Raw genomic sequence first — 25,194 nt, 5'->3', positions numbered from 1 at the left:
ACCTCAAATCAACCTGAGTGTCATTTCTCTTTAGTTCTGATCTCACTGCTGAGCTGCACAACAAACCAAGGTCAGTAACCTTCTTCTGTCACAGTTTAAACCTGAGAAATGCTCACTGATATGACCTGATTGGGTTCATGTTTGTGGATGCTTTTTGACAAATGTCCAACAGATCATCAGTTTTTCATTTTAACCCTCACAGCTCGTCTGACTGTGAGTCCCAGCAGCTCTCAGTTCTTTATAAGAGACTTTGTGTCTCTGAGCTGTGAGGAGGACGACAGCTCTGCTGGATGGACTCTGAGGAGAAACACAAGCACACGACAGAGGACTCAGTGTGGAAGAGATGGATTTGGGCAACCAGCTGGTCGCTCCTGTGAAATCACACTTTTCCCATCAGACAGTGGAGTTTACTGGTGTGAGTCCAGAGAGGGTCCCATCAGTAACATGGTTAACCTGACAGCCACTGGTAAGCTGAGTGTGTGGAGTTAGTGTTGATGAAGCTGTGTGTAAATGGATGAAATGCTGTAGTTTGTCTCTGTGTTGAGGTGGATCAGTGATCCTGCAGAGTCCTGTCCTCCCTGTGATGGAGGGAGATGACGTCACTCTGCTCTGTAAAACAGAGACCACTCCCTCCAACCTCCCAGCTGCTTTCTATAAAGATGGCTCCCTCATCAGGAAGCAGCCTACAGGTCACATGACCATCCAGCATGTTTCCAGGTCTGATGAAGGCCTCTACAAGTGTAACATCAGCGGTCATGGAGAGTCTCCATCCAGCTGGATCACTGTCACAGGTGACACACTCACCTGTCTGTGTTTCTGCAGCTTTCAACATTCACAATGTGACGACAACTTAATGACTGTGTTTGCTTTGTTTTAGACAAACACACCACATCTGTTCTCACTGTGCTGTTGTCTGTTGGATCGGTCTGTGTTGTGGTTCTACTGGTGTTACTGGTTCTGCTGCTGAGATGGCGTGCTCATAGGAAACCTGAAGGTGAGACCTAGAGTTCTGGATTTTACATAAATAAAGTTCTGCTGAATAAACTACACAGCTATTGTGATTAGATGTTTTTATATTGACTCTCACTCCCAATGGAAGTAACTCCTTTTAGCTGTTACACAGTAATGAAAAAACATGTTCTTTTTTCTATTTCTTATTCTCTTCATTTACCCCTAACTAATTTCGGGTTAAATGTTGTTTTTTTTCAGCTGAAAATCCTGAAGAAGTCCAAGAAAACCAAGTCACCTACACTGAGGTCATTTTATCAAATCGTCAGCAAAAACCAGTCAAATCAAAAAGAGGTAAATTTTCTTTTATTAAGATTTGTGGTTGGGGGCTGGGTTGTGGTTCATAAAATTAGAACACTTAATGGAAGTGTAGACATTTACAATTACGTAATCAAAATAAATAAATAAATAAATAAATAAATAAATAAATAAACATAAATTATAGGTTCAGCCAGAAAGTGAATACCTATGTAGGTGAACACAGAGGGCTTTCTTCCAAAGAGCCTATCAGCAGCTTAAACAGGAAATAAGTGACCAGTCACGTTATTGCATGGAATGGAAAGTTTCAGCTACTCCTTACCATGCTAATGTGGGTCACCTTTTTTTTTTGTTTTATTTTCCATTATTATGCGTTCATGTTAATTTAATAGACTACATGCAGTAGACAGATTAACTATGGCATCACCCGCAGGTTTCTGGGCCTGACATTTTGAAGCTTCAACGTTAGTTCTCTCAACAAAACTCAAAAATTCTAACACCTCCAGCTTGGCCATCTGTCTTTTTGTTAGTACCCCCATCTCCAAACCACACATCATATCGCACATCAGATGTATTATTTGTCATATAATGACATTAAAAATGCTCCCAAGGGCACCAACAGAACAAACACTGTGTAGAGATCCAGTTCAAGGACCCCAATTAGCTGAGGTGAAGCCTAGCATACAGCTAATAACAGTTTCTCCATCCACCTGTAAGTCAAAGAGGCCACGCCCCTATGAATGCAAACTTTAAGTTTTAATACAGTTTAAACAGGTGAGTTGTTTTTTTTTTTTGTTTTTTTTTAAATCCACTTAACGAGTCCTGATACCAGAGATTTTGTAGGTGGTACTAATACCAGTGGAATTACTTTAGTCTCAACACAGAAAAACAAAATGATCATCCAACGTATTTAAACATAAACTCCTTTTTTTTAAAACAAAAAAAAAAAAAAAAAGCTAGTTTTAACACTAACAAGGTGGCTGTTCATTTATTTAAAATTTTAACAATATATTTGGTTCCGGGACAAAGACTGAAATGTTAAGATGTTTGCTGAGTGGCCAACTTATGTTACATTACCGTAGGAATTTTTTTTTTTAGTCATTGAAAAAAAAAATTACCCTTTCGCAAAGCTCTGGTTCTCTCAAACAAACTAATAATGAGATTTCAGGAAAATGTGAGAAGGATAATACTTTGGATTTTACTGTGAACTGAAACTTACTGAACTTATTTTTGGATGCCAGTCCTTTATGTGCTTCACTAAAGTGGAAGTATTTTCTTACAGTAACATTGTTTGCATTTCCTTTTTGCAAAACAGTTATCACCCTTTGGTCCTTCCCTTTAAATGTGAAGTGATTCCCGTCTCTGTCTTTCCTGTCAGTGAGTTGGAGCAAAGCTAACGCAGCAGCTGTACCAATCAATATCTCCCACGTTGCAGCAGTCACAGGTCTGCCTCACATAGGCCAGATGTCAGATGTGTTGTGAATTCTGCCAGTGTCATAACTGAGCAGTAAATTTAGAAGCAGCTCAGATTAATCCCAGATGTGTCTGGGTTTGGTACACACAATATACCTACACAGTTGTTTCTCTAATACACAAAGGACTAAAAGACCAACAACTTCCCACTTCTGTAAAATTCTGTCTAAAAAACCCTCAGCAGCAACTTCCTGTTATTGATTCCAGATGACTGTTCTCTGAGGTTCTGACATTTCTCACCACGGTCTTGTCTGGTTTGTCTAACAATTGTTTTGTATTTGAGAGCAGGTTTCATTTGTGTCCCTGTGCAGAAATTTTGGTTAGAACTGAAAGAAACTGACATCTGCTTTCTTTCTTTTTTCACACAAACATCCCCAGTTTCATGTGGTAACCACAGTTTCACAGCAGAGGGGATGTTTTTTTGTTTTGTTTTTAAAAGGAAAAAGCTTGAAAAGTTGTTGCTATTTATAAAAATTCCTTATTAATCTCTACATAAACAAAAGTAGTATGGTTATGTTATGTTATGTTTTTGTCCCTTTATTCATTTCTTTGTTTTATTGTGCAGAGAATGATCCAGCTGCACTCGATACAACACAAGATGTCACTGCTGGGCAGAGAAGAAAAGGTATAGCTGCTCTGTACCTTTGTACAGAGTTATTCTAACCACATCATGACTTAAGCACAGAATATCTCATTTCTGTCAGAGAGAAAACTGTAATGCTGTTTGAACTGTGCGTGTTTGTGTTCAGACTTTAAACCAGAGCCAGACGTCGTCTACTCTTCAGTGAAGTAGTCCACCAGTCCAACCACTGATGTTCAGCTGCTGGTCCCTAACTGGTCCGTTCCCTCTTCCTGTCGTTCTCACTGAATTAGACCTGCATGCTCACAATGTGTTTTTAACTTGAGTTTTCAAATTTTATCCTCTACTAATATGATTCATGTCCTTGACTGTTCTTATGTTTAATTTATTCATGTTTGATGGCGTTTGTTCTCATTCTTATCACACTCATTTAGTTACTCTTCAGCAGTAATATTGTCATGTGTTTTCTCACGTGTGCGCTTGGAAAAGATATCAAATGGAAAATTTGACTTATTTGTTTGTGGCTAACTGATATATGTCCTTCTTTCAATCATTTAGTGGCAGTGGCTGAAAACAGAACAGCTTCATTCCAGGATGTGCATGTTTGAGACTAAAGGATTGGCATTTTTATATCATCCAAAAACCAAAGAGCAAAGGGATTTGTGTCTCCTTCTGAGACTGAACTGGGGATGTATTTGTTAGAGAATGGTGTAAACCAGGGGTGGGGGAACTCCAGGCCTCGAGTGCCGGTGTCCTGCAGGTTTTAGATGTGTCCCTGATCCAACACAGCTGATTTAAATGGCTAAATCACCTCCTCAACATGTCTTGAAGTTCTCCAGATGCCTGAACTAATCATTTGATTCAGGTGTGCTGACCCAGGGCAAAGCTTTGGAGTTTTCTACCCCTGGTGTAAACTACAACACAATGAAGTCACTTTAAAACAAAACAAAAAAAAACATTAAGAAGATCTCATGTTCTTACCTCCTCAGCAAAAAGCTGAAAGCGTTTGGTGTCCGATAATTTACACGCATGATCAGTCAGGCTGATTCATGTGTCCCAGCTCTTGGGCTAAACTACTCTGAAGCCTAACATAGCCAAAACATCCATTTAGAGTCTGCAGCCATCTACTGTTAAGTCCAAGTATTACAGTTATAAAGATATAATTTAAAGACAAAATGTTTTCATCTTTCACTTTAGAGAAATAAAACAGGAACTGAGCAGGTTTGACTTGTTTGTTCTAGGGATGGACCGATCGGATACAGTATTGGTATCGATCCTGACCTAAATTACTTTATTGGATATCGGGGAGAAATAAAAAATGTAACCCGATCCATTAAATGTCACAAAAGCACCTCATAAAACTTGCAACATGGCGTAACCCAGGTTGTGACCTTAGCATGAAGGAGCAGTATGCTTCACACAGTAGAGTGGCTGTTGTGTATGAGGCCTGTCGGCATTGTAGAGTTGCTTCACACTGAAAGCATCTGGAGCCAAACCGGCATTTCATCTCTGAGCTATCGCAGAGAAGTAAAGCAAGTGAGTCAGTTCATTTTTGAATGTTTGCAAAGCGATCTTGCATTAAGCTTAACAACCAAATTATGGAGCTCGGACGTCTGTGCGTTGTCACTGCTAAGTCTGACCATACAAAAGATAGACTCAAGTTTTACTTTAAAAAACAAACAAAACTTTCATACTTGTGTTAAGGTTTGTATGGAAATGACATAACATTCAGCATCAGGTTAAATGTGATAGAAACAGCTTACTGACATTCATCTTGATAACAGATGAGTGTCATGAAGCCATGTTTGCTTTCATTTGCACTTATTTCCACTCTGGGTGTCTCTTTACATGTAGCTTTAAGTATGAAAGGGTCCATTTTAAGTTGTGGAATATAAAGATTATTTTGTCCTGATATTGCACTTATTTTTTTCAGAACAAAAGAGCTTTTGAAATCTGCATAAAATTGCATTTTAAATTATTTTTGAATATTACTTTAAGTACTTAGATTTGAAGTTCTGCTAAATGTTTAAATAAAAAGATCAGCATTGTTGAACTGTGAAATATTTTGGGTGCCGTGTATTCTTTGCATTTTAAAGTGTTTGGTCTTTTTAAATTTGAGTGTGACCTAATACAAAATGCAACAAGATATAAAAAAAACAGTTTTATTAATTTTAAAATACACTATATAGGCAGATGTCCAAATTTATGATATCGGTATCAGTCATAAAAAAAATGGTATCGTTCCATCTCTAGTTTATTCTCAGTATCACACTCGTATTTTTTTTTTTTTTCAGTCAAATTTGATCCATTTGAAAGTTTTATCTTGGAAACATTTTATTAATTTCAACAGACTGGATTTCAACACACAAAATAAATTATATTACTTTGCTAACAATTCTCTGTGTTTTATTCACAGAGAAAAACAAAAGAAAAACAAAAATTGAAACAAGAACTGTCCAAAAAATAATTAGACAAGGACTTCCTGAAAGACAGCAACTCTAAAGTGAAGACCTACACAGGAGTTTCGTCCCTCTTCAGCCCCTAATCTCCTCAATGTTTTCAGCTGGTGCTAATTGGTCACACCTAGTCAGGTGTGGATAAAAACTTACCTGAGGCAAGCTTCCTGGGAGTTCACTTGTCTTTGCCTTGGTGGTACCAGTCATTTTAGCCAACCTGGTATTCCATTTTAAGATAAAACCTCTTCTCACTAACACTCTGGTGTTCATCTCCTTTTTTATGTTGCGGCTTTTGAGCCGGGTCGTAACACAGGGCTGCTATCTGTTGCTTTACTAATGGGCGTGCTATAACAAATTAGCCCCATCTTACCAGATACTCACAGAAAAATCTCATTTTCAGATGCTCTTGTTGACTTTCATGCGTTTAAGACAAAACTTTCCACTTGAACATGTTGCACACCTCTTTGATTTTAGCTTAAACTAAAACCACTGTGTTTAACATTACTGTAAATTTACTGTGCGCTCACCTCAGCCCATTGGTGCACTGGGCTAAAATACATTGCATATAGGCCAGTGTGCCACAGCAGTATGTTGAGATGTTTGGTGACCGTGTGACAGTTATTGACTATTTTGAAGTTTTTATAGAGAGAACACAAAATTTACGCGCTAAGGCAGAGACATATTCCACTTACAAAAGTAGGCACACAATTAAATATTTCAAAGGCATCACACCACAAAGGACCACCTCTTTCATATCTAAAACATGGGGAGGGCGTACCAGTGACAACCGTATAGCTGAAACATCTGGCTTTCTGCAGAAGCTATCACCTGCGGACATAGTGCTCGCAGACTGGGTTTTTGATATTAAGGAAAGTGTTGCCTTAATGGGTGCCACTTTAAAAATCCCAGCATTTACCCGGGTTCATAGTCAGTTACAAGCAAAAGATGTGGAAGAGACACGAAAACTTGCACAGGTCAGGATCCATGTTGAACGAGTTATAGACTGTCTAAACTCAAAGTACACCATACATCTAGACTGAAAACATGACTTTGCTGGATAAGATAGTCGCCGCTGACAAATATGTGCCCAAGTGTTGCATTGAAGCAATCAATTGATGAATAACTGTTTTCCAGTTTGTTTTGAAATGTTTTTTTGTTTTTTGTTTTTTGTTTTGTTTTTCCCCGAAGCAGCTAATAAAGCACAACGGAATACAATTCCGCCTCTTTCTTGTAAGTTTCTATAATAAAATAAGAAAATAATGCCAGTTATAAATAAAGACAATAAATTTAATTAATTATGAAACACTTATTTTATTTCTATTGGATCTGAACATGTTGTGTAATACTACAACCTGAAAAGACAAATAGATTGCGTTGGCCTGTACAGGAGATAAAGAAAAGATTTTAACGACAGCTATAAAATGAAAAAAATCAGAATCAGAAAATAAATACACCAAAGTATGTATGTTGTGAATTACATTGGTAGTATTTTAAACATGATCTACTAATTCACAGTGAGTGATAAAAAACGGGTAAAATAAAACATGAAGTGCAGAGTACAGGAAGATGGGTCCACCCTAATGTGACACCGAACCAAAAATCTTAAAACAAACCTGCAATATTAGAGTTCTGTCTAAACGGGTGTAACTGGAATACTGCCTCAGTTTTCTTAGCAAGCTTTTTTTTCTCTCTCTCTCTTTTTGATTGTCATTGCAACATCCACGGAAGGTTGTCCTCGTCAAACGCTGGGTTCTGGATCAGTGTAGTGATTGGCCAAGAGCTCTGACATAACAACTTTGTAAAAGAAATTCTGACCCACTGCTAAACCTTTACCCCACATGTTTACATCTGGCATCACACATGTAATTACAAAAGCTTTGGTTGTCCACACAACTAAGTCACAAAAGTGTGACTTTGTAACAAAAATCTGGGTTTGGACCTGCTTGTAGTAGATGCGTGTCTGTTTCAAATCCACTGTTCCATCAGTTCACCTCAGACAGAACTTGTCATCTTCACAGGCCTGCAGGAGATTGTGGCCTTTTCCACAACATTCACAGTTAACGAGAGCATCAGTGGTCGATGATGAAACCACACTTCTCCGCTTTAAGCTCTCTGTGCTGCAGCTTACTCTGTGAGGTATACCATTCTGTAGCTCTGTCTTCATTTTCTTTTCCCCATTTGATTTGTTGTGGTTCAGTGTCTGAGAGCTGATGTGACAGTTTTTGTGGGTAGCACACTTTCTTCACAGTTGATAACACAGGAGTGGCATTGGAGGCAGACATAACCGCATGTATGTTTGGCACAGTGATTCTTCCTGCCTGTGCTGTGTGCCAAAAGTCACATTTGTGCTGTCCCCTTGTTTTCATGGAGACATGTAAGTGGTTTGGGGAGGACACACAGCTGGACAGGGTCTGCATATAAGTGGCGGAATTCCTCAATAACAGAACAGAGCCCCGACCGGTGTGCATGCATAAGATCAGTGGGAGGTTTTAACTCAGTCAGTGTTCTTTGTTTTAGCAAACTGTTCAGTTCAGTTCATTTTTATTTCAAACATTTCAAACATGTGCCTTCACAATCATTACAAAATATCATTCCATTATTTGTTTGAAAAGGAGTAGGCAGAAGTATTTACTTATTTGTCCCTACAACCTCAAGTTTTACCTCTCATTCATTTAATTTTTTTTGTCTTAAATTAAACAAACAACATATGAAACAAAAGTAAAGCAAAACAAAACATACATAAATCAAAAACAATTAGCAAGCCCCACCACAGTATAGTTTCTTTCATAAGAAAAATACAGAATGTGTATATTTACAGATACACAAGTTATGGAAAAACAAACAAACCAAAACAAAAAAGAACCACAACACCATTACCAGCATCATTACCGTCCTGGGTTAACCCCGTTTTCTTCATTCTTATACTTATTGAAAATTTGGTTTTTATATTTTACTTTAAACTGTTTTATGTTTTTACTGTCTTTTATTTCTTCTGTTAGACTGTTCCATAATTTAACTCCTGCAATTGAGATTGACATCGTTTTTAAAGTTGTTCTAGCACTTTGTATTTTTAAATTCCATTTCCCTCTTAAGTTATACTCACCTTCTCTTTCTATGAAGAATTTACAGATTTCTTTGGGAAGCAATTTATTTCTGACTTTATACATTATTTGCGCTGTTTTAAGCTTCACCAAGTCTTGGAATTTAATAGCTTGCATTTTGACAAAGAGTGCATTTGTATGGTCCCTGTACCCCACATTATTTATTAATCTAATGGCCCTTTTCTGTATTATAGTTATTGTTTGTGTGTTACTTTTGTATGTTTCCCCAGACCTCTACACAGTAGCTCATATATGGCAGTAGTAAAGCACAGTATAAAATGTGCAGTGCTTTCTGATCCAACATATGCTTTGCTTTCCCCAGGACGGCAATGCCCCGTGCCAATTTCCCCCGAACATAAGTAATGTGTGGCTTCCAACAGAGCTTGTGGTCAATGATCACCCCAAGAAATTTTATTTCATTTACTCTTTCTAAATATACATTGTCAACACATATTTCTACTTTGGAAACCAAAAGAAAAACATCAAACAACATAAATTTGGTTTTATCTAGATTCAATGATAATTTATATCAAACCACTTCTTTAATATCGTTAATTCCTGTGTGATCATCTCCATAACCTGTGGCAATTCCACACCTGAACACAGTATATTTGTGTCATCTGCAAATATTACAAAGTTTAAAATCTCCGATACTCTGCAGATATCATTTAAGTACATAATAAACATTTTTGGACCCAGTACTCCACAAGCTATATCCATCAAATTAGATTTATATTCATTTATTTGTACATATTGTTGCCTATTCCCTACATAGCTCTTTAAGCATTCCAAAACCACTCCCCTAAACCCGTAGCTTTCCAGTTTTTTTTAATAGAATTTCATGATTAACAGTATCAAACGCCTTCTTTAGATCTAAGAAAACTCCGAGCGCATACCTCTTATTATCCATACATTCCGTTATCTTTTCCATTAAATCTATCAGTGCCAAAGCTGTTGATCTGTTGCTTCTGAACCCATACTGACTATCTGTCATTAATTCATATTTTTCCACAAAACTGTCAAATCCTTTTTATGAAGAGTTTTTCCAGTATCTTAGAGAACTGGGAGAGTATTGACACTGGTCTATAGTTTGTAAAATGATGCCTTTCACCGGTTTTGTAAATGGGAATAACTTTAGCAACTTTCATTTTTTGTGGAAAAACTCCTTTTTGAAACGACAAGTTGAATATATATTTTAATGGTTTTACAATACCATCAATAACTGTCTTTACTGTTACCATATCAATATCATTCCAGTCTGTACTGGTTTTGTTCTTAAGTCCTCTAACTATGTCATAAATCTCTTTCTCTTCCACTGCTCTTAAAAACATTGAGCTACTATTCCTTTCAATATTTTCACCAGTGTCCCTTTCTATTCCATCAACCTTTATTTCTTCTGCCAGTTTTGGCCCTATGTTTACGAAGAATTCATTAAAGCCATTTACTATCTCTTCCATGTTATTAATACTTCTTGTCCCTTCTATAAAGTACCCAGGGTAATCATTATTCCTTGATTCATTTTTGATTATACTGTTTAATACATTCCATATATCTCTTGTGTTATCTTTATTGTGGTCTAACCTTTTAATGTAATACTCTCTTTTACAGGATCTCATTATATTAGTTAATTTATTTTTGTAAGTTTTATACTTCATTTCAGTTTCTATTGTTCTCTTTTTTATGAATTCTCGATATAGGGTTTTTTTTTTTTTTTTTTTTTTTTTTTGCTGGCATTTTGTAGTCCTTTTGTCATCCATGGTCTTCCTGCATAGTTGTGTTTCCTGTTGATTTCAATTACTGGGCAGTTTTTATCAAGTAATGTGTTAAATGTTCTTAAAAATCCTTCGTAAGCTTTATTAACTTCTGTTTGTTCATATACAATATTCCAATCTTGCTTTAAAAGTTCATTTCTAAGACAATTTAATGTCTTCTCTGTTCTTATTCTTTTGTAAATAATCTTCTGTCCATCGTTGTTCACTTTATAATGGCAATTATAAGATGCAAAGACTGGTAAATGGTCACTTATATCACTGATTAACAGCCCACTTTTTATATTTCCTTCTATTATATTTGTAAATATATTATCTAATAGAGTCTAAGTACCCTTTATGTTTGATGATGCCACACAGCCTCAGCGCCACCTCTTGCAGGTGCCACTGCTTCCTGATTTTCAGGACCTGGTATGCAGGCAGTTTGATCCCCTACCGCCCTGTATCATTGGTCCCCTGCCTGTAAGTGGTTTGCTGCTCTGCATGGCCAGGAGCAGATTGACTGTGGCACTTTCCCCTGGTGGATCTGCCCGTGAACCCTCTGGCCCCTGAACCCTCCCTCCTGGGGAGGGCTGCATGCCCTAACAAGGAGGGATGTCCTGTTGACTAAGTTGCACAGGGCAATGGTAACGCAGGCCTGCCTCTCCAATTTGACAGCCATTTTTTTTTTTTTGCTTCATGTACGACACTTGGCTCGCCAGTTGCAGGCTAGTTTGGGGGACCTAGACGGCGTAGGGGAGCTGCTGTCTGCCTCCTCTCACCTAGCCTTGCTTATGAAAGAGAAGGCCACTGCTATGGGCTGCACTTTAGGCTCGTTCTGGGTAGCACGCTGCCACCTGTGGCTGACTCAGTCCTGGCTCCATGTCGGACGACCGGGACTGCCTTATGAGACTGTCGGTTGACCCTTCAGCCATGTTCGACCAAGGTGTGGCCTGGCTCCTGCAGCAGGCTACAGAGACTGACGGCACTGCTTAGTAGGTTTCACGAGGCCTGCGCAAGAGTTTGGACAGGGTGGGGAGGCCCAGGGCTTCTGTGCCTCAACCTGCCCCAGCTTGGGGCCCTGGAGCTCTTCCGTCCTAGCTGGAGGCCTTTCGTAGACGCGGCAGTCACGCCCAGGGCAGGCAGGGAGGATGTGGAGTCTCTCAGTCCTCCAGCCACCCCCTCCCTCCTGACATCTCTTGGAGCCAGGCCACCCAGCCCTATCTACAGAGCAGCGCAGGGTGGCCTGGTCAGCCCTGGGGACGGACCCTTGGGTGGTTTCCACTATGACCCAGGGTTATCGCCTGCAGTTTTGCCGCAGACCCCTGTAACATAATGTCCCGACCTTTAACCCTGTGAGCAACCCGAAGCAGGCCCTGGTGCTGCGGATGTTGATGGTCCTCAGATTCGGGTTCGAGAGCAGATCTTCGAGTTCCGCGCCCGCCTCTTTGGCACCTCCCTGGCACTCCGAACCTTCACCAGGTGTGTGCACACCGCCCTCGCTCCTATGAGGCTGCGGGGCCTCAGGATCTTGGACGACTGGCTGGTCTGCGCCTCCTCAATAGAACAGTGCCGCAGCCATGTTGCCCTTCTGGTCTCCCATGTTCAGGCTCTGGGGCTCCGCCTGAATCCCAAGAAGTGCAGGTTGGAACCACCTCAGAGTACCACCTTTCTAGGCATGTACCTGGACTCCGTCAGGGGCTTAGTGTCCCTCACAGCGGAACGGTAGCGGGTCCTCAGGGTGTGCCTGGACCACTTCAGCCTCCACTCTTGGGTGAACTGGGGCCTGTGTCTCCGCCTCGTGGGCCTGAATGCTGTAGTTGGAGTCCCAGCTAGAGGCAGGCAGAGCCGCTGTTACCCTGCGTGGGCTGGTGGCTGCGATTAAGGCCATTTGTCTTGGTCGCTCAGCACTCAGCGACACCAACACTGCTTTGATTTCGTGGTTCTTGAGGGGTGCCCAGATCGTACGCCAGGGTCCCCATTCCCCCCGGGATCTGGACCTGGTCCTTCATGCCCTCCAGCGCCCTCCCTTCAAGCCTCTGGAAAAAGCAGAGTTGAAGTGGCTGCTGCTCAAGACCGCCTTTCTTCATCGCCAGAAAAATTTGTGAGCTCCAGGCGCTGTCGGTCCATGGTGAATGCTGCAGGTGGCTGCCAGAGGGTCAGGGGGTGGTCCTCTGACTGAACCCTACCTTCTTGCCGTAAGTCCTCTCAGATTTCCACCTTCCCCAGTCGGTTGCTCCCACAGAAGGTTTGGACTGGGAGGAGGCGCAGCGTCTCTGGGCCCTGTGCCCCGTACAAGCACTGGTGCTGTACGTTGTACGTACTCAGCCAATTCGGACCACGGACCAACTGTTTGTGTCGTTCCATTCCAGGATCCTGGGCAGGCCCCTGTCCAAGTCCCAGTTGTCCCGTTGGGTTGTAGAGGCCATCCGCCAGGCTTACTCCTTGGCAGCAATCCCTCTCCCCTCGGGTGTGCGAGCACACTCAACACGTGGGGTGGCCACTTGTTGGGCCTTGTGGACAGATGCCTCCCTCTCCGCAATTTGTGTGGTCGCCACGTGGTCCTCAGCCACCACTTTTACGTGATTTTACCACTTGAACGTGGCAGCCAGCCCCTCTTTGGAAAGCGGGTGCTGGGTGCCCATCGGTGGTAGCCGTCGTTCCCTGGTCTGCCTGGCGTCTTGCAGGACCGGTTCAGGCCAGTCTTGCGGACTGATGCCTCCGCCCCCCGACTTGGCCTTGCATCTGGCAAGGTGATAGGTTTGTAGCTTGAACCTATTCGCTGGAACATTGAAGACAATATAATTACACAGCAAGCAAGGCACGAAGTAGGCAAAGTTCTTCATGTTTCTCGTGCACGGGAGAGAACCGAACAAACGCCGTTCCTTCGCTTGACCCCAGTTGCTCTCGTCCGCTCCCCCGTAACACTGCTCTTTTATTGAGGTTACATGAATATACATAGCTTCATTAACATATGACGTCTACATACAAACAAAGAGTACCTTGCCTGTGTGTGTGTGTGTGTGTGTGTCCCCATAAAGACTTCCCTAAACCTGCTGGTCTGGAAGTCCAGCAGTTCATCTAAACAAAAGGCACTTAGACTAAAACAGATATAGCCACGTTTATCCTACCATAAAACAATGAGACAAGGTACGACCTCTCCCAGAGTGCTCTCTAATGCACACAAAGTTTCCAGACTATCAAGGATCAAACCTCTACCAATCTACAACTAATTATAAAACTCTAAGCATATATAAGTAGATATTTCTAAGCATAAATGACAATCAACAATACAAAACCTAACACAAGGCCCTGGCCGGGGTGGCGTGGATATACGTACATTTGTAAATAGTTTGTTGATACATTGACTCTGGGTTCGGTTGCACTGTTTCCTCGCGGGGTGTCTTACAGAGTTACCCCATACATGGACTATGTAATGGAGTGGAGAGAGAGTCTCGATATAGCCATGACAAATTGTGACCCTTTGCGCATTATGGCTCATTTGGAGTGCTGCTAACAGTTGCGGGAAGACATATGTCTGTAAAAAAGTAAACCAGTGTGTCTTTGGACACCTGTAATTAAAATATTTTCAGAGGGCCTCAGTGTCTGAATGGTTCCAGTTCAGCTCCATAACAGCAGCGTCCCTGGTTTGATTCCTGTATTTCAGCCTCTCTCACTGATGGGGACGTCCACTACATGGAAATGGATCTGATTATCAACCAAACTACAGATCACTGAGAACAGAGGACATCTTATTCCTCTGATTTTTATATAAAGATGTTTATAGAAAATACTGGATCATATTAAAACAATGGTTAATTATTTTTAAAGGGACTATAGTGTGATTGTAGTTAGATTTCAAAATAACTTCATCAAGCATCATATCACAAAGAAAAAAAGTGAGCCCCCCACCACTTTCTTTGAACCAATAGAAAAGCTGGTGCTCAGAGGAAGAGGAAAAAAAATTGCAGTGGCACAGTGTGCCTTTACATATATGTTTCAATAGTCTATAGAGTCTATTGTGTAAAAAAAAAAAAAAACAAAAACAACCCAACAGTTTTTGAACCAATAGAAAGCTGGTGCTCAGAGGAAGAGGGCGGGCTTTACTTGGTGTCAGTGACAGAAATGAAAAAAAGCTCAAATGAGTGAGAAGGATGATGAAGGAAACATCTGTGCTGTGTCTGCTCTGTAAGTAGAATCTCTGTGTTTGTTTGAATTCTTGTACTTTGACTGTCTGCTCTCCTGATAACTGATGATGGAGGAGAAGACATGAAAAACAAATCAGGCTGAATTCAAGTTCAAAACACCACGAGGACCAACTGCAGGTCTGAACTGACTCTTTATCTTTGCTCAGGAGTCGAGGAAACACAGCAGGCAGTGAAAAGATCAAATCATTCACTCATTATATCAACACACTGGGTTATTATAGTGAATATTTGTATATACTCAGAGTAGTCAGTGTACATGAGTGACCACAGTAAGAGCTGCTTTTTAGATAAAAATTGGGATAGCAGATGGAGATGCCAAACTGTGTGAATACGTTTAAGTAGTAGATAATTTGTAAAGTGTATATACTCAGCATGTACATAATGATCACAGTAAAAGCTGAGTCCACTCTCTGTAAATACTTATGTCAGTAAGTTCCTCCCGAAATGTTGATTAAAACAGTATAAAAATGTTATTTAAATTAGTTTTAACAGCACAGGTAGCGGAGAGGTGCAGTGGTTAGTGTGTTTGTGATAAAGGCAAAGTGTGAGCCAAATGAGCCAAATCCAGAAGTGCGCAGAAAGACTCATGTGAAAATGTGAAAATGTTTTCTTTAAACAAAACATAATCATTGGAATTTTGGCACTAGCTGACTGGGGAGAGAAAAAAAAAACTAACATGGACTGCCTAACAGACAAGCAGGAGAGCACACAGATTGCAGGTGGTCAGGAACTGAAGAAAACTGAGGGCTTAAATAAAAAACATGAGGCAATTAGAGAGAAAGGCCACAGCTGGTGAAAATGAGGCACAGGTGAACCGAAGCTAAGTAAGAGGAAGAAAAAGCTGAACACAATAAGACATAAGCATAAAGAAATAAACACTAACACAAGAGACAAGACTGACTTCACACAGGAGATGCACAGAGACCAGACTCAGATTAACATCAGCAAACAAGGAACTAAGATCTGCAAACATAGACACAAAACTCAGAAGCACTCAAACTCATGACTAAATAATAAAACACTAGAATGTGAGCTACCTCATGAATCCAAAAATAAAATTCAAAACACTGTGTCAATGTCATTTCTGTGTTTATCAGCTATTTGTGATGAGTTGTTCTTTATGTTCACCTCAAACCAACCTGAGTGTCTTTAGTTCTGTCTTTAGTCTCTTTAGTTCTGATCTCACTGCTGAGCTGCACAACAAACCAAGGTCAGTAACCTTCTTCTGTCACAGTTTAAACCTGAGAAATGCTCACTGATATGACCTGATTGAGTTCATGCTTCACAATGGATCTCACATATAAAACTGATGAAATGAAGGATAAGGAGGTCCATAAATGTAAATCCTGTGTCACATCATCAATAAACGCTAGTTTCCCAGTGCCACTGCCACCCATGCACTCCCAAGCCATCACACTACGCTTTGGATCATTATGGTAGAGGTTGATCTTGGTTTCATCAGTCTAAAGTACGTTTTTACAACTTTTTTTAGATGATTTTTTTTTTTTAATTTAGTAAAGTCGAATCTAGTCTTTCTATACAGGGAGTGCAGAATTATTAGGCAAGTTGTATTTTTGAGGAATAATTTTATTATTGAACAACAACCATGTTTTCAATGAACCCAAAAAACTCATTAATATCAAAGCTGAATGTTTTTGGAAGTAGTTTTTAGTTTGTTTTTAGTTTTAGCTATTTTAGGGGGATATCTGTGTGTGCAGGTGACTATTACTGTGCATAATTATTAGGCAACTTAACAAAAAACAAATATATACCCATTTCAATTATTTTTTTTACCAGTGACACCAATATAACATCTCCACATTCACAAATATACATTTCTGACATTCAAAAACAAAACAAAAACAAATCAGCCACCAATATAGCCACCTTTCTTTGCAAGGACACTCGAAAGCCTGCCATCCATGGATTCTGTCAGTGTTTTGATCTGTTCACCATCAACATTGCGTGCAGCAGCAACCACAGCCTCCCAGACACTGTTCAGAGAGGTGTACTGTTTTCCCTCCTTGTAAATCTCACATTTGATGATGGACCACAGGTTCTCAATGGGGTCCAGATCAGGTGAACAAGGTGGCCATGTCATTAGTTTTTCTTCTTTTATACCCTTTCTTGCCAGCCACGCTGTGGAGTACTTGGATGCGTGTGATGGAGCATTGTCCTGCATGGAAATATGTTTTTCTTGAAGGATGCAGACTTCTTCCTGTACCACTGCTTGAAGAAGGTGTCTTCCAGAAACTGGCAGTAGGACTGGGAGTTGAGCTTGACTCCATCCTCAACCCGAAAAGGCCCCACAAGCTCATCTTTGATGATACCAGCCCAAACCAGCACTCCACCTCCACCTTGCTGGCGTCTGAGTCGGACTGGAGCTCTCTGCCCTTTACCAATCCAGCCACGGGCCCATCCATCTGGCCCATCAAGACTCACTCTCATTTCATCAGTCCATAAAACCTTAGAAAAACCAGTCTTGAGATATTTCTTGGCCCAGTCTTGACGTTTCAGCTTGTGTGTCTTGTTCAGTGGTGGTCGTCTTTCAGCCTTTCTTACCTTGGCCATGTCTCTGAGTATTGCACACCTTGTGCTTTTGGGCTCCAGTGATGTTGCAGCTCTGAAATATGGCCAAACTGGTGGCAAGTGGCATCTTGGCAGCTGCACGCTTGACTTTTCTCAGTTCATGGGCAGTTATTTTGCGCCTTGGTTTTTCCACACGCTTCTTGCGACCCTGTTGACTATTTTGAATGAAACGCTTGATTGTTCGATGATCACGCTTCAGAAGCTTTGCAATTTTGAGACTGCTGCATCCCTCTGCAAGATATCTCACTATTTTTGACTTTTCTGAGCCTGTCAAGTCCTTTTGACCCATTTTGCCAAAGGAAAGGAAGTTACCTAATAATTATGCACAGCTGATATAGGGTGTTGATGTCATTAGACCACACCCCTTCTCATTTCAGAGATGCACATCACCTAATATGCTTAATTGGTAGTAGGCTTTTGAGCCTATACAGCTTGGAGTAAGACAACATGCATGAAGAGGATGATGTGGACAAAATACTCATTTGCCTAATAATTCTGCACTCCCTGTACTTGAGGCTCATGGGTGGCTTGCACCTTTCAGTGAACCCTGTGGACCCTGGTAGACATAAAGAGAATGGTAGAAAATGCATTGTTCCCTCAGTTGGCTGTACTAACGATTGTTTCTCATCAGTATTGAAATTATGAAATTATGTCTTCCATGGATATCCAGGTCTTTTCGCATTGCTTAGTTCACGAAGGCAATTTCTCTGATGTTTTTATGTTTTTTTTCTTTCTGCACCTTAAGGGTGGCTTGATTCACCTGCATTGAGAGCCACTTTAACTGCATGTTGTTGGCCCACAGCAAAATCTTCTAAATGCAAGCACAACAACTCAAATCAACTCAAGGCCTCATATCTTAACTGATAATAACTTAACTGATAATGATATAATGGAATTGCAATACCTGCCCATGAAATGAATAAATAAATCATTGTCTAGTTAATTTTTTGGTCACTCAATAAAGACGGTGGCAGACGTTAGGTAGCTGAAACTCGTAAATCCTCCATCCAACTTTAATATGGATACCCTCAAATGACAGCTGAAAGTCTACACAAGAAATTATCAGTTTTTCATTGTAACCCTCACAGCTCGTCTGACTGTGAGTCCCAGCAGCTCTCAGATCTTTAAAGGAGACTTTGTGTCTCTGAGCTGTGAGGAGGACGACAGCTCTGCTGGATGGACTCTGAGGAGAAACACAAGCAAACAACAGAGGACTCAGTGTGGAAGCACATGGGGAAAACCAGCAGGTTCTTCCTGTAACATCACTATGATGCTTCATGACAGTGGAGTTTACTGGTGTGAGTCCAGAGAGGGTCCCATCAGTAACATGGTTAACCTGACAGTCACTGGTAAGCTGAGTGTGTGGAGTTAGTGTTGATGAAGCTGTGTGTAAATGGATGAAATGCTGTAGTTTGTCTCTGTGTTGAGGTGGATCAGTGATCCTGCAGAGTCCTGTCCTCCCTGTGATGGAGGGAGATGACGTCACTCTGCTCTGTAAAACAAAGACCACTCCCTCCAACCTCCCAGCTGCTTTCTATAAAGATGACTCCCTCATCAGGAAGCAGCCTACAGGTCACATGACCATCCAGCATGTTTCCAGGTCTGATGAAGGCCTCTACAAGTGTGACATCAGCGGTCATGGAGAGTCTCCATCCAGCTGGATCACTGTCACAGGTGACACACTCACCTGTCTGTGTTTCTGCAGCTTTCAACATTCACAATGTGACGACAACTTAATGACTGTGTTTGCTTTATTTTAGGGGAACACACCACCACACCTCCACCTACGTCCACCTCTCCCGCTGTTCTCTCTGTGTTGTCATGTGTTGGATCAATCTGTATTTTGGTTCTACTGGTGTTACTGGTTCTGCTGGTGAGACGATGTGTTCACACAAGACCTGAAGGTTAGACTCAGACTTCCTGATATTTCATGTATGAGTTTATTTAGTAGAATAAAGTTCACGTTTATTACGATCACAGTAACAACTTGTAAAAAATTTGTTTACATATTTAATTTTTATTATTGTTCATTTTTTAAATTTCAGCAGAAGTTCACAGGCATTATGTTTACACTGACTAGTTTCTTAAATTTATTCAATTCATTTGAGTTCAATTGCAAAACCAGTTGCCTCAAGGTGTTTTCTCTTGTTTGGTAAAAGCTGTATAGTTAAAAAAAAAAAGAAAAAAAAAAAGGAATAAAGACAAAAAATCCAACCCCAACAATCATATAACCCCCCCATGAACCAGAGCTTTAGTGACAGTCAAAAAGCAGCAAAACCAGGCTCGGGGAGACTCATGTGATTGGTTTGAGGGGAGGAAGACAGGACAAATAATAATCTAATAATGGCTAATAATTAAATGTAGAGAAATATATAAACACTTAGCGAGTGGGAAAAAAAAGGTGAAGGAGAAGGAAACACTCAGTGCATGTCACCATCACTGTGAGAGGAAATGGAAGAAATTTAAATTAATATTGACATAACCTGGTTAAAAATGACTATACAATTTCTTACAGTGTCACTGGAGGCCAAGGTAATGTTAAATTCTCAGTTCTTTTGATCTTTGGGCTGAAGGAAGGACAACACTCGGTGTATAAATGCTCAATCAACAATCTCTTTATTCCATACAATTCTTATTATTCCATACAACACTTTTGAGCATAAACCATCCGGAGGGGAGAGCACGGGAGGGTGTCCGCCTGCTCTCAAAGTGTCTGAGCGTTTCTCACATTCTTATAGCTTCAGCCCCCCTCCAAAGTCATAATACCTAAGCATCCACATTCTTTCTCTCTCTCAGTGAGCCTAAGTTATGACCTTGGCTTCCTGTGTTCTGTTCTTTTCTAATCAGTCAAAAAAGGCCATGATTCTCTGAAAACAGTATTTCTTATACCTCAGCAGTATAATGCATCATAAAACAATATCATCCATTTACAATAAATCAGCAGTCTAATGTAATACAAATCAATACAATAATAATACAAATCAGTTTAATAAATGTAATAGTTATCACCTTTTTCTAAGTCAGGAGAATAATGCAAACTAAAACTACATAATAATTTCACAATCTTTAATTAGGGGTCTAACATGGCACAAGATAATAAAATAATCTCACAGTAACAAAAACGAGAGTAAGTATCTGGTTAGATAGCACAATTATGAGATTTTTGGGGGTCAAAACCCTGTTTAAAGATTTAAATTATATTACTGAATTGTTTTTCATTGTTTCAGCAGATCGAGGAGAAAGTGGAGAAGATGACCTCATCACTCATCTCATCATCAAGATATCAGTTTATCAACAACAATCTGTCAAAGAAAGACGAGGTAGTGTTATTATTATTTTGTTCTTTATGAAGTTCATCACCATCGCATGTGAGTTCTTTAATATTCTTTAAATATTCTTAGTAAATATATTTATGGAAAGAATTTTGACAAGCAATCCCCAAAAGTTGATTCTGCTCATCTGGACAAAATGTTTTCAGTGGGAGAAACGTTTCGTCACTCATCCAGGTGACTTCATCAGTCTCAGCTGACTGCAGGTTTCAATCTTACAAACACTACATTTGCATAATGACTGAAACCAGCCCACAGAAGGAACAATGGGCTGGGAGGTCAGTTCCTTGATCATTAATATGCAAATTGTCACAGCCACTGATCAATAATAATTGATTAATGGCCATTATCACCATTCAAAGAGAGTTGGGGAATGGCTGCCATCACAGCATTGTAAGATGGTGAAAGATGTACCCTTAGGCCCCCTCCTCCATTCAGAGATGGTCTTTCCCTTTTCACGTAAATGGCCTCCTTGACTCCGCGCTTTCGTAAAGCACGTTTCCAACAGCAATACTTAAAAAAAAAAAGTGAGATTTAAAAAACTTGTAAAGCAATAAAGACATCTCAAGGAGAATTGAATCTTGAATGGAAATTTGTAATAAAAAACATTATGATTCCCATGCCCCAAAAAGAGTCAGTCAACAGCTGAAACAAATATTTATTTAATTGTGTCAAAAATTTAATAGAAATTTGGTTCAAATGTGACAGATCAGCATTTTTCTTTAGGGACTCTTTGATTTTATTTTAACTAATGACTCAGTCTCAGGTCCAGATGTCAGGTGTGTTGTGAACTCAGAACATTATCAGTGTTGTAATTGAAAAGTAGGACCTTAGAGCAGCTCTGATTAGTCTGACATGTATCTGCTGTCTGGTTTTTGGTGCTCATGAATTTATTTTCACTATGAGAAATAAAAGAAACATGAATGGACACGATGTCTTTTTAAAAAGTTCACAATCGTTTATTATTTTGAAGTTCTTCATGTAAAACCATCAGCAGCAACTTCCTGTTGTTGATTACAGTTCATCTAACACATGAATGTTCTCGCCACAGTTTTTACTGTTTTGTCTAATAAAAGTGTTCATGCTGTGAGAACGTATTTGCTTTGTGCTCTGTGGTGAAGAGTGTCAGTCTGCAGTGGAAAAAGATGGCAGCTTTGTGGTCGTCCACCTGCATCTTTCTCAGAAACACAGTTCTTTGTGGTCACTCAGTGTTTCACAGCAAAGGTGTTAAGACGAGAAAAAAAAAAACTGTACAAAGATGCTGTGGTTTTTAAAGCAGAACATCAGTGGCATGTAGCTCCTCCTGTTCATGATCCATCACAGTTCTCAGGTTACTGTAACATGTGATGTACAGAAAGAAAGATGTACTCTGTCCAACACAGACAAAATCTAAAATCTAAAAACTCCACTGAGAAGTCACAAAAACAGTCGAATAGATTCAAATTAATCTGGTTTCACTAAAACCTGACCTTTGCAATGGCTGGCACAATCATGTAGTTTCGTGATGGAACATTAGAAACAGTAAGAATGTTTTGCCATGTTTACCTGCACTGGTGTAGTTGCAGTTTGTTGAAGTTTTTTTTTTTTTTTTTTAGACATTTATTCGGCTGTGGTCTACTTAGCAGTGAGAACTGAAGACATCGGTTATGGATAAACAACCATTACAACAAGATGACAGAACAGGTACAGCTGCTCTTTGTCTTTGCACAGAGACAAGCTAGCTGCTCATGCTGTTTTCATCCATCATGCTAAGCTAAGCTGATCAAACCACATCCTCACTCAAGCTCAGAACTCAGTCCAGTGTGATGCAGAGAGGTGGAGATTGGAGGTCTTGATTAAACTACAAAGCTTGTAATTATGTTTCCTGTTGTTTGAACTGTGTGTGTTTGTGTTCAGACTTCAAACCAGAGCCAGACGTCGTCTACTCTTCACTGAAGTAGTCCACCAGTCCAACCACTGATGTCCAGCTGTTGGTCTCTAACTGGTCCCCCCAGCACCTCAGACCAGAATACAAAATTATAACAAAGATGCAACACATTTTTCTTTAAAAATAAATAAAATAAATAAATAAACCAAATGCCTGAATGACATAAAAGGCTCAAGACTGTCCTTTCCAAGCAGGGATCAATGTCTACAGACACTTCTTTAGCAACGCACACAACTCACACCATGCCTAGACATCCACTGTTGAGCCAGTGTGCAAAGTAGCTTTTGTTAGCTCAACCTCTGTGCTCTGGACCACGTGCTCAATAGTGCAATTACGCTCTCTCGCCACAAGGGTGCTCTCACACACTGTTGACAATCTTTCCAACAGAAATATTAAACACATTTTAAATATTTTCACTGTGCTGTTGAAATTGTTCTTAGCTTCATATTAGAAGTATTACTGCCCAATCATGAGTGCAGTCATGTTTATTCCACTGACTATTTCATGATTAACCTGAATACAAGTGAAAGTAAAGGAATCTTCATCCACAGTTAGACACAATGCAGCCATTTATAAAACTCATACACCTGAATCATTGTGTTCCAGTGAGTAGAGCATGTCTGCACAGCTGTCATTGTTCGCTTTAACCTCATGGTGGCAGTGTTGTTACAATGAAACATGAATATTTTGCTCTCCACAGAACACTTAACGTTTCCTTTAACGTCAGAGTTTGATGGTTTTTCACAGTGAAATTATTTAAATCTGATTCAAACCCTGTTCATTAACGTTAGATATTACAATCAGATATACATCACACAAATAAAGGAAAAGTTTAATGTTTATTTATTTTTCATTTGTCTTTGAGTTCGAGTCTCTACGATCCACCACGGGGTGCATTTCAGCATCTTTCCTCCCACAGCCCTGAATCCAGCACTGTTCCTGTTTTATTTCCAGTGACTAATATCCAGAGTGGTTTCTGACTGCTTGATGACCACAGACGGCTTCTTCTCTGGTGGTCACTCACTGTCAGCACAAAGAAAGGAATCTATTTAATGGTTCCTGTTGGTCACAGTTTTATCCACATTTCTTCTCTTATGCTTTTTATTCATGTTTCCTTAATGTCTTTAAGTCATATCTCCGTCTCTGTCATCATTTCAGTGTTTGAATATTAAACATTTACATTCAAGGAAGCTGCAGTTTTCCCATCCATCCATTCACTTCTGCTTATCCTTTTCAGGGTCACGGGGGGCGCAAACACTACTCATACTCTGTATGAGTAGTGTTTGCAAAATATAGATTTTTAAAGTCAGTAAAATCTAAGTTTGCGTAGATAATAATGTTCCATTTCAAGATTTTTTATGTGGTTTTATCGCTATTAGACAGCCTGAGATTACCACCTTGTTAACATCTAAGCAACTATCTTAGCTCTACTTTTATAAAAATAATAAAAATGGAGAAGGAAAGAAGCTTTGAGTGTTTTTACTTTTGCTGCACATACCAACAGATCATGTGATATGAAACAAAACAGAGCCCATTTGTATGATCAGCAAACACTCATTGCTGAACCAGTTTGACCAGGATACTGACTCACACGCAAACACACACACACACAGACACATCTGTTTTATATCAACACTCTTGAGGACTCAATGAATAATCAGAATATCAAATAATTATTTTGAAGGTGAGGACTTTTTCAAAGGCTCTCCACAGACACAAAGCTGACTTTACAGAGTCCTTCAGACCTTTAAACAGTGAAAACTGACATTCTAACATTACTATTCCTATGTATAGACATCTACACACACACACACACACACACACACACACACACACACACACACACACACACACACACGTATGTATATATATACATACATATATACCTGCACACGTTCATACACATAGAAGGTGCATTATGCAGGAAGTGGTGACCGTGGATGTCCAGTGACTTGTGAAATCGGGATTGAGGAGTTATAGAGTCTAACTGCTGTTGGGATGAATGATCTGCAGTGAGGGTGTTTCAGTCTCTGACTAAAGGAGCTGATTAAGAGCAGATTAAAAACAACTCTTCACTCCCCGTCTTCTTGTTTCTTGTTACAGGAACAGTCACAAATCTGTTTCATCTTCAAGTCTGATGAAGTTAAACAGTCTGAGGCTTATTTGAGTGATATTTTTTTTTTTTTTTTTTTTTTGCCTGTCCCGTTTGGCTCTTTTGCCATCAGAATTGTTGTCTAAAGGCAAAGAAAGATGCCCAACGGATTTACTTTACCAAACTGACCATCCCAGCCTTGCCGTAATGGTCCATTTGATTCACCTTTTATTGTTTATTTTATTTTCACTTACTGAATACGGGACAGACTTGACTGGGGGAAAGAAGGGGAGAAAGAAAGAGGGAAAGAGAAACAGCTGAGAAGAGGGACGGGGGAGAAGGGCAAAAGACAAAAACCAACAGAATGAGCAGAAAAAAAAATGCATATATCAATCACCTGGATCACCTGCTGAGAAAGAAAAAAG

At 40.0% G+C, this 25,194-nt stretch overlaps 1 protein-coding gene and 2 long non-coding RNA genes across 3 annotated transcripts in view; all 3 read left to right on the top strand.

The window, feature by feature from the left end:
• LOC120716467 (junctional adhesion molecule B-like) overlaps positions 1-25,194 on the top strand; it is a 204,853-nt gene that overhangs the window by 79,294 nt on the left and 100,365 nt on the right. The window lies entirely within an intron of this gene.
• LOC120716484 lies at positions 741-7,175 on the top strand. The gene is made up of 5 exons (XR_005691932.1): positions 741-791; positions 878-994; positions 1,210-1,302; positions 3,305-3,364; positions 3,489-7,175. It is a non-coding gene; the product is annotated as an uncharacterized LOC120716484 (long non-coding RNA).
• On the top strand, positions 19,187-24,135 carry LOC120716502. Its single transcript, XR_005691952.1, has 4 exons — positions 19,187-19,325; positions 20,649-20,741; positions 22,346-22,433; positions 22,647-24,135. It is a non-coding gene; the product is annotated as an uncharacterized LOC120716502 (long non-coding RNA).

The sequence above is a fragment of the Simochromis diagramma genome, unplaced genomic scaffold (assembly GCF_900408965.1).
Source record: "Simochromis diagramma unplaced genomic scaffold, fSimDia1.1 OVJJ01000776.1, whole genome shotgun sequence".
Lineage (NCBI taxonomy): Eukaryota > Metazoa > Chordata > Actinopteri > Cichliformes > Cichlidae > Simochromis > Simochromis diagramma.
Note: the sequence above shows the minus strand (reverse complement) of the source record. Positions and strands in the feature narration are given on the sequence as shown.